This window comes from Zalophus californianus, chromosome 8, assembly GCF_009762305.2.
Source record: "Zalophus californianus isolate mZalCal1 chromosome 8, mZalCal1.pri.v2, whole genome shotgun sequence".
Lineage (NCBI taxonomy): Eukaryota > Metazoa > Chordata > Mammalia > Carnivora > Otariidae > Zalophus > Zalophus californianus.
In genome coordinates, this window is record NC_045602.1 from 19,634,460 (window position 1) to 19,647,070 (window position 12,611).

The 12,611-nt window shown below is 41.6% G+C and overlaps 1 protein-coding gene across 4 annotated transcripts in view; it reads left to right on the forward strand.

Moving 5' to 3' along the window:
• The first annotated feature begins 842 nt into the window (after nt 1-842).
• Nucleotides 843-12,611, forward strand: part of UBXN2A (UBX domain protein 2A) — a 41,959-nt gene continuing 30,190 nt past the window's right edge. For 2 of the 4 annotated variants that reach the window (XM_027621381.2, XM_027621384.2), the window contains exon 1: nt 843-1,058. The gene's annotated coding sequence lies outside the window, so the exon portion shown is untranslated. Of the gene's footprint in view, nt 1,059-1,197; nt 1,280-11,800; nt 11,851-12,611 lie in introns of those variants that run through there. The other 2 variants (XM_027621382.2, XM_027621383.2) reach the window with 2 other exon arrangements.

Genomic DNA, 12,611 nt, shown 5'->3' on the forward strand with positions numbered 1-12,611 from the left:
GACTATTGCAATGAGGTGCGGAGGGTGAGGGGTGACCATTCCTCTAGGGGAACTCTTGACCAGGAGCTCGGCAACTGCATCCAAGGTCAGGCAAAAAAGGGCTTTTCTTTCAGAGGGACAAGTGAACGAAGACTAGAAAGAACTGGGTGTGGGGAAGTGGGAGGAACGGGTGGAGGTGGCAGTGACCACCCAACACATCAGTGTTTTGCACGAAGGTGAGCCGATTTTTCAGGAGTGGAGATAAGAAGGGGTTGCAGACCGGCTCAGGCTAATGGTGGGTCAAACTTTAGGGGCCTGGTGGAAGGAGAGCAGCTTAACTGAAGTTTGGTCAAGTCAAGGTAGCCCGTATTTCGTCCAGATTGGTCAGTGAGTGCAATCAGTTCACCTTACCATTTACGAGGCAAAACCGAAGGAAATTTGTACGGTCTGTGTCTGACCTGTCATAGGTAAAAACAAGAGTGCACGCGTGAGTCATATCTGAGTTACACGGGGAAGGATGGTTCCCTGCAGTAAACCCTTTCAGGAGCACAAAAGGGTGGGGGGATTTCTTTAACCGTCGCTTTCCAGAATCACAGGGCTCGGGTTAAGTTCAGCGTTGTCACAATGCAGGGAAATCTCTCCGCGGACTCAATCAGAGGCTGGGGAGGTAGAGAGGTAAATAGACGCTGGGTTCTCCGTTGAGCCCACACCTCGCTCCCAGCATTTTCGGGGCCGGGTAAGAAGGCAGCCAGCGGCGGGGCCGACGGCGGACAGGAGACTGCCGCCATTAGCGCGCGTCAGCGGAGGCCTGAGGCGCCGGCGGCCGGCCCCACCCCCGCGCGCGCGCGCGCGCGCTCTTGGGGCTGCGCGGAGCCAGCTGGGCGCGCGCTCGGCGCCCGGCGGCGGAAGCCCAGGGAGGCGGGCCGGGTCCCAGCGGCGGGGCCCACGAGCCTCAGCGGGTCTGGGGGCGGCGGTGCTCCTAGTCTGAGGGGCTCCAGCCCGACAGCGGCGGTGGCGCCGGCGGCCCCTGAGCGAACGGAGGACCAGGCCGGAAGGCGGCAGCGCGGCTGCGCCCGGAGGTCAGTGCGCTGGGGCCGCGCCGCGTTCGGCGGGGTGATGGGCTGGGCCGTCGGCTCGCCGCCGGGCGTGGACGAGCGATTCCCGGGCGGGGCGCGGGGTGGGGGGGCGTAGTTGGGTCGGGCGGAGCCGCAGCGCTCGGGTCACTCTCGGTGAGGCCGGGGTCCGGGCTGTTTCGGCGACGCTGGCGGCGGCGGTCGGGGCCAGACTCTGGCCAGCTCAGGTGAGCCGCGGCTCCGGCCTGCTGCCTGTGCTTGCGTCCTGCGTGGCGAGCTCCGTGCCAGCACCGCGGAGGGTTGCCGTTCTGGGGGCGCTCGGAAACTTGGAGTTAGGTGCACTTAAAATACCCCCATTTCCAAAGGCTTGCGCTGCTGGAGCACGGTGCAGAAATACAGCACGTTTGTTTGGGGTGGCCATTTCTCAGGTAGCTTCACCAACCAGTCTCCCACGATAGTCTTTTTGTAGGTTTCGAGTTTGCTGTTTTCCATGTTTAATTTTTTGTATGTGCGTCTTTTTACTCGCAATTTCTTGTTAGCAATAAGGAACGTTAGGGTGGCGTCCAACATCGGTTCCTTCGTACATCACAGGAGATAATGGCAAATAAAGAGGAAACTGACAGTCTTTATTGATGTCAGTGTGGAACTGAAAAGTATGACATTGTATGAACACGTGAAAATCGGCCTCCGTATTTCAAAGTCATGGTTCAAGTGTGTTTTGGGAGTGTTTTATACGTTTTTAAATTACAGTTTTTAATGGGGAAAACTACTTAAAAGTTGATGTTGTTATGTCTTCTGTGTAAATATGCAGAAAGGCGTATTGATTTAAAAGGCAGTTAAATTCAGTGAATATTGAGCATCTGTTTATACCGCTGAAGTTAGTGCTAGGCACTGATGGCATCCAAAAACAGGAGGAATGGTGTGCAGGTTGGAGAGAGTGATTAAGCACGCAAGTAGTAATGATACGAGGCAGAATAAAGTATTAACAGAAATTCCTATTTGTTGAGTACTGACTCAGCGCTGCCCTGTGGTAAATACTTCACATTCATACTTTACTCAGTGCTTAATGTTAATTACCTAATTTATTCAAATTTTTTAATACCTACTGTCTGGTGATTGCCCACGATACCATGGTGACCCCTATAGATTATTTTTTTTTCTTTTCTTTTTTTTGATCCCTGTAGATTTTGCCTTTAAGGACTTTACATTGTTACTGGTTAACTAATCACAAAAGTCTCATCAGTTGACCCTTGAACAATGGTGGGAGTGTTAGGGGTGCCAACGCCCACACAGTGGAAAATCTGTGTATGAATTCTGATTCCCCAAAAACTTAACTGCTTATAGCCTACTACTGACTGAAAGCCTTATAGTCAATTAACACATATTTTGTATGTTATATGTATTATGGTGTTTGCTTACAGTAAACTAGAGAAAAGAGAATGTTATGAAGAAAATCATAAGGAAAATACATTTATAATATACTATATACTATGTATATAATATGTTAATATACTATGTAGTATATTATATGAATTATGCTTATAGTATATTGTATATACTATATAAACATATACTATATATAGTACATTTATACTTATATATAGTACATTTATAAATGTACTATATTTAGAAATATCTATGTATAGAAAAAAGTCTTCATATAAGTGGACTCGTGCAGTTCAAACCTATATTGTTCAAGGCTCAACTGTAAATGCCAGTAAACCTAGACAGAAGCTTAAAAAGGAAGAATATAGTATATTGTGAGAACATGTAACAAGGGGATAACCAGCTTGGGAAATCAGTTAAAGTTTTCTTAGGAAAGTAATCTTCCAGAGAAGATGTTATGGGTAAATAGGAATTAGTTAAAGGTGACCCCCCCCCAAAGGAGGGAATAAAGGTCCAGGCAAAGGAAATAGGTTCCCCAGAGGGAGGTTTAGGGAAATTTAAGGAACTGAAAGGTCAAAGCAGTTGGATTTAGTGTGGAACGCAAAAGGGGGGCAAGAGAGATGCCAGGTCTTTTAAGAAACGGTAAGAATTTGGGACTAGCTTTTTTTTTCTTTACCTTTAAGCTTTATAGTGAAATTTTCAAACTACTGAAATGTGATGAGATAATAGTACAGTGAACTTCTCTGTAGTATTTCCCAGAATATTTGGACCTTATTGGAAGAGCAATGGGTGGTCATTGAAAGGTTTTAACCAGGGAAGTTTGTCAAATTTGTATTTTTTTTTTAAGATTTTATTTTTTATTTGACAGAGAGAGCATAAGCAGGCCGAGTGGCAGAGGGAAGGGGAGAAGCAGGCTCCCCGCTGAGCAGGGAGCCCTCAAATTTGTATCTTAATCAGAAAGGTCACCCTAAGGGCATCTGGCTGGCCCAGTAGTAGAGCGTGAGACTCTTGATTTCAGGATTGTGAGTCGAGTCCCATGTTGGGGGTAGACTGTGTGTGTGTGTGTGTGTGTACACGTACATAGATACAGAGAGAGAGGTCATCCTTATTTGGGCCTAGAGTTATGGCTGTGAGGGGATAGAGCACATTCTAAGGGTACATAGTTGATCTCTCCTCACTCTGCTAATAATTTTATATTTAGTCTTTCAGAGAAATTGTGGAACGTTTTCTAAAGGAAATTGTATTTGAGCTGGGTTTTGCAAGGTAGATAACACTTCAGTCCTGGAATTCAGCGCTGGAATGAAAATGTCTTGGTGTCAAAGGATGGCTGCCTTAGTGACCTTGACAGCCTCTGCTAAAGTGTCCCATTCCCCCTAGGATTTTCTCATTGAAATTACTTTTGTCACTATCACTTTGGTCCTTACGGGTATTTAACTTCCTCAATAACAATTTGTCTAGGAGAAGACAAAAATATTTTCAGTTACTCTGCAACTAAGATAAGCTGAAACTTTCCAGAATTTTTCATTTTTTATTATTTAACAGAAAACTAGAATTCTTTAAGCATACAAACTGTCTTTTAAAGTGTTTGATTTTGATGCTACCATAGTTTGTTTGCTCTTGGAAGCTTGGTGCCCTACTCCCATTCCATAGAAGATCTGGGTGAAAAGGACTCCACATGGAAATGTGATCCATCGGTTCCTTTGCCCTGTGTTTAATGCCAGGAATGGCTTTATCCCTATGGAGAAACTTCAGCTTCTGCACAAAGATAGCATACTCCATGGAATATCTTGATACAAAATCTTAATCTTAAAAAAAAAAAATGCAGCCTGTCATGTGCATTTACAAAAATAAATACAATTGGTAATATGCACATTTTTTTCTATTTGAATTCTAATGTATACATCAAAAAAAAACGGCTTTTCTTAGTAGTCTGAATCTATGTTGACTGGATTTTCCTTTCAGTGGATATGTTCCAAAAAGCTCAATCTAGTCTCTCTCCTGACTGATTTTATCACTGCAGTTGTTGGGAGTAAGTGGGATAATAATTGGGAAGGTGTTTGGTAAACTGTGAAACACAATACAAATATAAGATGGTAGTGGTACTAATTGGAAGTAAACTGAAGCAAAATGAAGGAAATTCTATTCATCTGTCCTTTCTAATACCAAGCTTCATGCTGGTAACTTAGACATTTGTCAGATGGCTTTTTTTATTCTCTGTAGTACAGTGCATGACTTAGGTTCATTTGTGTCACATGACTGTGATGATTGTAGAAGTTCACTCAGCTGATATAAATAGATTTTACATGGTTTATTACATCATACTAATTTAGGATAAATATCTAAAATAACGACTTTATGGGCGCCTGGGTGGCTCAGTTGGTTAAGCGACTGCCTTCGGCTCAGGTCATGATCCTGGAGTCCCGGGATCGAGTCCCGCATCGGGCTCCCTGCTCAGCAGGGAGTCTGCTTCTCCCTCTGACCCTCTTCCTTCTCGTGCTTTCTATCTCTCATTCTCTCTCTCAAATAAATAAATAAAATCTTTAAAAAAAAATAAAATAAAATAACGACTTTATGTCCATCTTAGATTGTTTTTTGGATTTTTTTTTAAAGATTTTATTTATTTATTTGACAGAGAGAAACAGTGAGAGAGGGAACACAAGCAGGGGGAGTGGGAAAGGGAGAAGCAGGCTTCCCGCCGAGCAGGGAGCCCAATGCGGGGCTCAATCCCAGGACCCTAGGATCATGACCTGAGCCGAAGGCAGACACTTAATGACTGAGCCACCCGGGCGCCCCTATCTTAGATTGTTTTTACTTCATAATTCTATGCCATGTTTGCTATTAGTAATTCAGTATATTTTTTCTTGTTAGTCTGCAAACTCCCTAAGAGATTGTGTCTGTCCCATTAACCCTTCTTTCATTAATTCTAAACCAGTGCCTTGCACATGGTGGTGGGAGGTTCAGTAAATATATAAATGTTTTTAAAAGTTTAATTAGTAAAATCAAAACTAAAAGTTCAAAGTAATTCAGAGAAAGACAATCATCATATGATCTCACTCATATGTGGAATTTAAGAAACAAAATAGGATCATAGGGGAAGAGAAGAAAAAAATGACGAAATCAGAGAGGGAGACAAACCATAAGAGACTTTTTTTATTTTTTTATTTATTTTTTTAAGATTTTTATTTATTTATTCATGAGAGACAGAGAGAGAGAGAGAGAGAGAGAGAGAGGCAGAGGGAGAAGCAGGCTCCCAAAGAGCAGGGAGCCCGATGCGGGACTCGATCCCAGGACTCTGGGATCATGACCTGAGCCGAAGGCAGACACTTAACTATCTGAGCCACCCAGGCACCCAGAGACTTTTTTTAAAGATTTTATTTTTTTATTTGACACAGAGAGAGCAGGGGCAGTGGCAGGCAGAAGGAGAGGGAGAAGTAGGTTCCCTGCTGAGCAGAGAGCCCGATGTGGGGGCTCATCCCAGGACTCTGGGATCAAGACTGGAGCTGAAGGCAGAAGCTCAACCAACCAAGCTACCCAGGCGCCCACCATAAGAGACTCTTACTCATAGGAAACAAACTGAGGGCTGCTGGAGGGGAGGGGGGTAGAGGAATAGGGTAACTGGGTAATGGACATTAAGGAGGGCACGTGATGTAATGACCACTGGGTATTAAATAAGACTGATGAATCAATGATCTCTACCTCTGAAACCAATAGTACATTATATGTTAATTGAATTTAAGTTAAAAAAATAAATTTAAAGAAAAACAAACTTAACATGATTTAAAGCAAGTGCCTCCAAAAAACAAACAAGAAAAAAAATCTAAAAGTTCATAGCCGTATTGAAATTAAAACTTTGGAGTAAGCCTGAAGGTGTTTCAATACTGATTCTTATAGCAGATTATGACAGAGGAACAGGAAAAGAGAAAGGAGCAAACATTCTTGTATTCTTAGTATTTTTTTCTAGTCCTCAAAACAAACTTATGAGGATGAAAATCATCTCCATGTTACAGGTTTGGGGTTAGAGAAGGTAAGTAACAACAAAGTCACCAGCTCAAAAATGAGGTAGTCAGTATTCCAGTACAAGTTAGTTTGAATCTAAGGTCGTCTTCATTCTCTATTGGTGTCATAAAACAAGTAAAAACAATTTATTAGTAGCTTATAATTATAAAATGATGAAAAATATTAGCAATTTACCATACGATCCAGCAATTGCACTACTGGGTATTTACCCCAAAGATACAAATGTTGGGATCCGAAGGGGTATGTGCACCACAATGTTTATAGCAGCAATGTCCACAATAGCCAAACTGTGGAAAGAGCCAAGATGTTCATCGACAGATGAATGGATAAAGATGTGGTATATATATACACAATGGAATATTATGCACCCATCAAAAGGAATGAGATCTTGCCATTTGCAACGACGTGGAAGGAAATGGAGGGTGTTACGCTGAGTGAAATAAGTCAATCAGAGAAAGACATGTATCATATGACCTCACTGATATGAGAAATTCTTAATCTCAGGAAACAAACTGAGCGTGTCTGGAGTGGTGGAGGGTGGGAGGGAGGGGGTGGCTGGGTGATGGACATCAGGGAGGGTATGTGCTATGGTGAGTGCTGTGAATTGTGCAAGACTGTTGAATCACAGATCTGTACCTCTGAGGCAAATAATGCAATATATGTTAAGGAAAAAAAAAAGATAGCAGGAGGGGAAGAATGAAGGGGGGGAATCAGAGGGGGAGACGAACCATGAGAGATGATGGAAAAACAAACGGAGGGTTCTAGAGGGGAGAGGGGTGGGGGATGGGTTAGCCTGGTGATGGGTATTAAAGGACACATTCTGCGTGGAGCACTGGGTGTTATGCACAAACAGTGAATCATGGATCACTACATCAAAAATTAATGATGTAATATATGGTGATTAACATAACAAAAATTTTAAAAAAATAAAATTAGTGCCCTCCCCCCAAAAATTAGCAATTTGCTAGAGAACAATAACCTGTTAAAGGGAAACATAGTGAAATACACTTCAGGGATGGCTCCTCTTGGTTTTGGACTAGGCCAGGCATTGTGGAAGAAACAGGCAATGTGTAAGTCATGATACCTGTCCTCAAGGATCTTAGATCCAGTTAAAAAACACACAAAAAAACCCAACAGTAAACAGTCTCAGACAATATAATTTAAATACCGAAAATCTACATGCTTTAGGAGAGGAATATTAATATGGATTTAATATTTTACCTTTATGGTAGACATGGGACTTGAAAGATAATTAGGATTTGAATGCCCAGAAGGATGATTACAGTATGAACAAAGAAGTGTTATGAACATGTTATGTTTATGACATAATAAGGATCATATCTAAATTAAGGGATTATTTTAGAGTAGTTGAAAATAATGTTAGAAACACCACCACCAGGATATAATGTCCACAAGGGTTGGAATCTTTGTCTACTTTGTTCCGTATGTATCGAGCACCTAGAATCATACCTGGTGTATAGTAGGTGCTAAATAAATACACATTTTTAATGTTTTTAACAACTTCAGGTATAATTAATATGCAATAAGATGCACATTTTTTTAAAGATTTTATTTATTTATTTGACAGAGGCCAGCGAGAGAGGGAACACAAGCAGGGGGTGTGGGAGAGGGAGAAGCAGGCTTCCCGCGGAGCAGGGAGCCCGATGCGGGGCTCGATCCCAGGACCCTGGGATCATGACCTGAGCCGAAGGCAGACGCTTAACGACTGAGCCACCCGGGCGCCCCTAAGGTGCACATATTTAAGACATACCATTTAGGGCGCCTGGGTGGCTCAGATGGTTAAGCGTCTGCCTTCGGCTCAGGTCATGATCCCAGGGTCCTGGGATCGAGTCCCACATCGGGCTCCCTGCTCCTTGGGAGCCTGCTTCTCCCTCTGCCTCTCTCTCTCTCTCTGTCTCTCATGAATAAATAAATAAAATCTTAAAAAAAAAAAAAAGACATACCATTTAATAAAATTTTTACCTGAAATGGTTTTCAATTCTGTAATGCTTTTTTTTTTTTAAGATTTTATTTATTTATTTGAGAGAGAGAGCTGCGCATGCTGAAGCAGTGGGAGGAGCAGAGGGAAAGGGAGAAGCAGACTTGCACTGAACCCGGAGCCCTGTGTAGGGCACGGAACCCCGAGACCACAGCCCATGCCAAAATCAAGTCGCACCCCAACCAACTGAGCCACCCAGGCATCTCATAATGCTTTATTTCTTAAAAAAGAAGTAAATAAGTCAAAATGTAAACTTTCTGATACCTGAATGGTTGGGATGGGTGCTTATATTTTTCTCTATTTTGTGTATGTTTGAAGGGGAAGAATTTTAAAGGGAAGCAATTAAGGTTTAGAAATACAAGATTTGAAGGACAAAGTCTTAGAAAAAATTGGTGAACATGAGATTCTGGTTTTCTGAATATGTTTTTAATTTTTTTCTGCTTTTTAATTATTTTAAATTAGAATAATATATACATGTAGTTGAAAAGACAGTAGTGTTAGAAAACTAAAAATGCTCCATTCCCTTTCCCTAAGTACAACTACCTTTGAACTTAGCTGTTTTTTCTGTTATTTACAGTCATATTTCTAAACAGCATGTACATTCTGAGTCCTTATTGTTGAACATTGCCTTTCATATTCCTATTAGGATAGATTAACGATCTCAGCTTTCTTACGTTTACCTCCTTTACCTTCTCGCATCCTCTTAATGGTTTTAGTTCAGATTTTTTCTATACAATGAGTAAAAATATACACTATTTTTTTTCCCCTTAGACCTCAGGTCCATCCTCGGTCCAAAGATGGTGCTTATATTTATCCAGTAACTGTAATAAACATTGCAAACTCAAAAGAACATTGACAATATTGTATCTTATATTTAACAATCATTTTTAATGCCTGCATTTTTATTTATTTTTTAATATTTTATTTGAGAGTGAGTGAGAGAGAGACGTAGAGAAAAGGAGCAGGGGGAGGGGTCGAGGGAGAGGGAGAAGCAGGCTCCCCGCTCAGCAGGGAGCCAGACAGGGGACTCGAGCCTGGGACTCCAGGATCATGACCTGAGCCGAAGGCAGATGCTTAACCTACTGAGCCACCCAGGTGCCCCATGGCTGCATTTTTAAAGCATATAGTTTACATATAATCTATTTAATCTATATAAATCTTTATAATCTATGCAAATTATTGGTACAAAAAAATCTTCTTGTCTGGTTTATTACTTTGTAAAACTAATGCCTAATCAGGTGCCTTACATATAATTAATATTGACTAAGATTTTTTGAATGAAATGGTCTATTTGCATTTTTAAGTTTAGAGAATAATTTTGGAAAAGCATTACAGGAAGGATTAAGAATTAGAAATACAAAATAACTTGATACAGTAGAGACATCCAATTTGCCTTAATTGTTGGATGCCATCCTCTTGGATGCTGTGGCTTTAGTGACTCCTACTTTACTCTCTAGCTACAAGGCAGAGTCTGAAGTTATTGTTGGGATGCCATTGATGTTGCTGTCCCTCACTTTATATTCCACACTCACTCCTCAGCCCCATTGCATTTCTTCCTTTTTCCTTGCCTTCCTGTTTCTCCTTGTCTTTCAGAATTTTTCACAATTATCTCATGAAAGGGTTAGGAAATAAATTTGCTATCAATTTATATTCAATTCAATTCATAACAACTTTCAATGATAGGATATTTTCCAGAGCAAAGTCCACTATCCTACTTCAATTCCTAGCAAAACAGAGGCTAAGTGGGAATTAGTGCTCAACACAAATTGCTGTGGTTATTGGCCCAGCTCCATTCGCAGGCCCTAAGATCATTCAGACTGATTTTTATTGGATGAAAGGCTCCTGCCACCAAATCCTCAGTTACCAGATTAAATTCATCCCCACGTACTTTGGAGACTTTTTTTTGAGAGAGTGCTTTATTTTATTTTTATTTTTATTTTTTTAAGATTTTATTTATTTATTTGACAGACACAGCGAGAGAGGGAACACAAGCAGGGGAATGGGAGAGGCAGAAGCAGGCTTCCCGCGGAGCAGGGAGCCCGATGCGGGGCTCGATCCCAGGACCCTGGGACCATGACCTGAGCCGAAGGCAGACGCTTAATGGCTGAGCCACCCAGGCGTCCTTGAGAGAGCGCTTTAAGTGGTAGCAGTGGACTACTTGTGGCCATTTTCTTGTTCTCATGGCTTTAGGATGGCTCTGGTGGATCTTCAGTGGCTATTACTTTGCAGGTTTGCCTTCTATTCAAATATGCTTACTTTTTTTTTTTAAGATTTTATTTATTTATTTATTTGACAGAGAGAGAGAGAGAGAGAGCATAAGCAGGGGGAGCAGCAGGCAGAGGGAGAAGCAGGCTCCCCACTGAGCAGGGAGCCCAATGCAGGCCTCGATCCCAGGACTCTGGGATCATGACCTGAGCCAAAGGCAGACGCTTAACCAACTGAGCCACCCAGGCGCCCCCAAATGTGCTTACATTTTTAAATATAGACATACACTATTTACATGTTATAGAAATATTCATATATTTTTCACCCTGATTTTCCACATTTTTGGGAGTTTAAAGGAACCTGAAAGTAAGCTGTATACACAGACTTTACCCACCACAGCTGTTGTTAGGAAAAATTGAAAGGGAACTAAATTCCCAGTAGTCATGGTATAGCTGCCTGGTGGAATAATATGTATCCTTTAAAAATAATTATGAAGCAATTGATGTAGCCAAATGGAAAAAGCACAGAAATGAAAATTACAGGAAACAAAAATCATTAATATAGTAGCAGTGCATTTGAATGTGTATGAAGAAATGGATGGGAAGAAACAAAAGTTTAAATAGTTACTGTTGGGGGTAATAAAAATATGGATTATTTTCTCTCTTTCCCAAACTTTCTCTATTAGTGTTTTGCCTTTATAAAAAATATTGTAAGAAACAAGCAAACAAATCAGTGTTTAAAGTAGTCCAAGCCATCTGTCCACTCTGAGGTCCTGGAAGCAACAACACAGTAGAAAAAACAAACATGCCAAACACCCAGATCTTGGTTTCTAAATACAGTTATAAAAAAAAAAAAAAAAAAGTAACTACGGCTCCTCAGAGAAAAGTCTGATTCGTGGGCTGGGGCAGAGAAAGAACAAATGATCCTGGAGCATCTTCTTGCTCCAGAAAGTAAGAAGGTGTTCACAGGATGATGAATACGTATCAAAAGGACATCACACTGAAGGGGTTCCCGTGGGACAAATCTGGGAAATGGAACATCAAAATAAATGGAACATCAAAACATTGACTAAAACCCATGAGTCCATACTCTTAGAGCTAAAAAAAAAACATAATAAAAGATTGACTTTTATTTTTTTTAGGGTGGACTGTTCAGTAAACTCAACTGTCATGTGGAATCACTCTAACTAAGATAAGTTCCAAATAGATCTGAGATTTAAAATTTTTAAATTAAAGTTGAGGGGGTGCCTGGGTGGCTTAGTTGGTTAAGCATCTGCCTTAGGCTCAGGTCATGATTCCAGGGTGCTGGGATTGAGCCCTACGCTGGGCTCCCTTCTCCTCCCCCCTACTTGTTCTCTTGCGCGCTCTCTCTCAAAATCTTTAAAGAAACAATATTGACGGTCACATCAGCAAAACGGCAAAATAGGCAGTTGGAAGCTCATGTTCCCACAGAAACATTGAAAAACACGCAGAAGCTGTTAGAACCAACTTAGAACTCTGGAGAGTAGTTCATGGTGTATAGCAGCCAAGCAAATGCTGAATCAAGAAAAATGCAACTTAAAAAGAGCAGGCAAAACACATCAAAAATGGGCAAAGCACCTGAACGGGTATTTCTCCAAAGAAGATAGACAAATGGCCAATAAGCACATGAAAAAGATGCTCGCCATCACTAGTCACAATGAGATACACTTTATTAGGATGGTATTATTTAATAAAACAAACTGACAAGTATTGGCAAGGATGTGGAGAAATTAGAACCCTGGTACATTGCTGGAGGGAATACAAAATTATTCACAATAGCCAGAGGTGTAAACAGTCCAAATGTCCATCACCAGATGTGTAGGGGTGTCTGGGTGGCTCAGTCGGTTAAACGTCTGCATGATCCCGGAGTCCTGGGATCTAGCCCCACATCTGGTCCCCTGCTTAGAGGGAGTCTGCTTCTCCCTCTGCCTG